Below are 3293 nucleotides of genomic sequence, written 5' to 3' on the forward strand. Positions count from 1 at the left end.
TTTCCCCCACAAATGGAACCATTCACATTAATAGGTTCTCGGTTGTACTGGCAATGCTTCCACATTAAAAATTAGAGACACTGTTATATTCATGATCTATAAAGGCACTAGAGGGATCTTCCTTTTCATTGACGAGATGCCGAGATGTCATAGTCAAGCTGCTTCTGGCGGATCGTTGTGGTTCTTGGCCCACTGCTTCGTAAAATGGGCCGGTTGTTACTATCTTAAGTATGTAGATATGGACCATATGGTTGTCAAAATTGTTAAGTACCGTGTTACCTAGACCCGCCTTTTGTGGAATAGTGTCAATTAACCAACCACTACATGTTACTCAAATGCTATTTGTTAAGTTCTTAAATTTGCATGGCGAAATGTATTAGTATCGCACACAGTTCATTCAGTTTATGTGCGTGCCCGGTAGAGTAGAGGATTTCCATGTTTTCCAAGTGGGGATCAGAGTCAATGTCCATAATGCATTTGCATATTAATTGTCCATATTGCAAAATGAGATAATATAAAGATAGGCCACCCAATACAATTAACATATTTGACATGCATGAACAAATTAACGAGCATATATATGCTCAAAATTGGTCCAGTGCCTAGTTCGAGGAGTAATTACAAACCATAAGCTTGGTAATTTACATCAATATATATGAACCGCGCGTGCACAAAAGAGCTACTGCACCTAACGCCGACCCATCATGCATAGCTGATATCGTCCATCGTGTCGATCCTTGGCTCAGGAGGAGAGGAGCTCGCCAAGTCGATGACCTACACCTTGATCGATTGTGGCTTGGGCAGCCTCGACATCAATGATCGCCTATACTGCCTCGGGCATAGCTTTGACCAGGGGTGCCGCGACTGCCAGTTGGCGTACGTCGTCCCGTCGGTCGACGGGACTTTGGCTCTCGCCAAGGTTGCTGTCACGCCTGCTAGGGGAGCCCCCTCATCATCCGGCGCTGCGTCCTACTCCATCTGGGGCATAAGCCTGTGCCTCGTGCGGCGGCCGCCATTTCCGCAGTTGTCATTGCATCATCGCGGTCCCTGCTCCGCAGCCCGCACCATTTGTCGCACTGCATGGGGCCCGCAATATCGCCCCCTGGCGATCCCCGATCCCTAGCCGCTTCCAGGACGACCCGAGCTAACACGGTGGCTTGCTCGTACCACGTTTCCTGCCTCTTCTGGCTGTCATCGCGAGAGGCGGCGGCATGTCCGTCGACTGCCAAGCCAACCATCGCGCCGGCAGCCTCGATTCCGCCATCGCCCAACTCCATCCCATCGTTGGCCATTGGGGGTATAAGGTATAACTAGCAAGGGGATCAGTGAATCGCCGCTGCCTGCCATTGTGGTGGTTATTTACACCTAGCAGCTAGCTAGGGGATTAGGGATTTTACAATTTACCCCAGTGGCTGGCGGTTGCACAAGAAGCCTTGACTGGAGCGCGGGAAAACTAATTGGAGCCTACGAGCGGCAACCAGAGCCACCATTGGTGAGGGTAGGCGGTGAGGAGCGGTGAGCTGTGGCACACAGTTGTTACTGTACACCCATGTGTGGTTGCGTGATTCATCGGAGGTGCTTCGTATTTTGCACCCATGAGTGACATATCTAATTTGATGCTTTAAAAATCGTGTGTTTCTTTACGGTTTTTTCTTTGCACATACTACCTCCTTTCTGGTGCGATGGCATGGCCGTTGGCAGACATCGTGGCGGAAACGAGTTGTGCTACTGTGGCGCAGATGCCCGCTGCCTATTCCTGGCGGGGCCACAACCTCCCGATGGGCACATGAGCCAATGGCCCGAGGGGTGGGAATCCTATGAATGCATGACCTTGCTCAAAATTTATCTGGCATTTAGCCATGACCTGCCGTAACACAACCAAGATAATCTATCTTCGATCAACCCCTCTCGATGTCGGTCATGAGAGATATAGACCGCACGGGCCCATGGATGGCCGAGCCATTGAAGATCGGGTGATAGGGGCCAGAAGACCACCATCACTTGCATGTGGCCAAATATATGTAGGAAAAGGGCAGTGCGATGTTTAAATACACACTGCACAACTTTGATCTGGCACCTGCCTCACAAACTGGACAACCCCCTTCGATATGTATACTATCAGGTTAAGGTCATACGGTGCCTGCCCCCTTATCCCACTTCATGTCGGCGGGATGCATGCGCTCATACTTTGGTTGAAAATGTCACCATGGCCTAGCACAACACGGACCAAGCAAATCTATCTTGATCAAACGACCACTATTGTTGTCGGTGAAAACTGGAAAGACCACGCAGGCCCTCGGATGGGCCTGTCATCGAAAACTGCACGAGAGGGGCCAGATGACCAGCACCATCTGCATGCGGCTGAAATGTACATAGGGAGGGGTGGTGTGTGTGTGATGCGTTTTAAATACCCAATGTACAACTTTGATGTGGCGCCTACCTCATGAACTGGACAACCACTAGTAGAAAAAGCCCCATTTGTCCCGGTTCATGAGGCCCATTTGTCCCGGTTGCCGAACTGGGACTAAAGGGTCGGTACTAAGGCCCAATACCTTTAGTCCCAGTTCACCCATGAACCGGGACAGATGGGGCTCCACGTGGCCGCTGCGGCTTGCCCAGGTAGGATGTCCTTTTGTCCCGGTTGGTGCCACCAACCGAGACTGTCGTGGTTCTAAGACTGACAGTAGAAAGGGGGTAGGTAAGATCTCATCTATGGTGAAGGTGTACACACGAGGTTTACGAGTTCAGGCCCTTCTCGGTGGAAGTAAAAGCCCTACGTCTCGGTGCCCGGAGGCGGTCGATTGGATTAGATGTGTGATGTTACAGGGGGTGCGAACCCTTGTCCCAGAGGAGGAGGGTGGCTTATATAGAGTACGCCAGGACCCCCATATCCCTCCATTACAAGGGTCTTAATGTACATAAAGTGGGGGCGTTACTGGTAACGCCAACCTTAAGTGCTGCTAATGAACTTAAAGACTACAGAGTGAACGTCTATCCGTTGTAATGCTGAGTGACTCCCGGTCTTTGGTAGGTCGAGTGATTCTCTGGACGGTCGAATGACAGTGGGTAGGAGGACTCCCGAGTGACATGACTGTCGAGTGGATTGCACTCGACATCATCGACTGGGAATCTCTTGCTGCCTCTTGGACTTCTTATCTTCTAGGGTAGTGACCTTCGGTAGGACGTATAGGTCAGGCCTATGACCCTACCCCAGACCTTTATCCTCATCAGTAGCCCCCGAATGGATTATGGTTCGAGTGGAAAGTAGGTTGAAGTTGCACTTGTTCTGAGCT

The sequence above is a fragment of the Triticum aestivum genome, chromosome 2B (genome assembly GCF_018294505.1).
Source record: "Triticum aestivum cultivar Chinese Spring chromosome 2B, IWGSC CS RefSeq v2.1, whole genome shotgun sequence".
Classification (NCBI taxonomy): Eukaryota; Viridiplantae; Streptophyta; class Magnoliopsida; order Poales; family Poaceae; genus Triticum; species Triticum aestivum.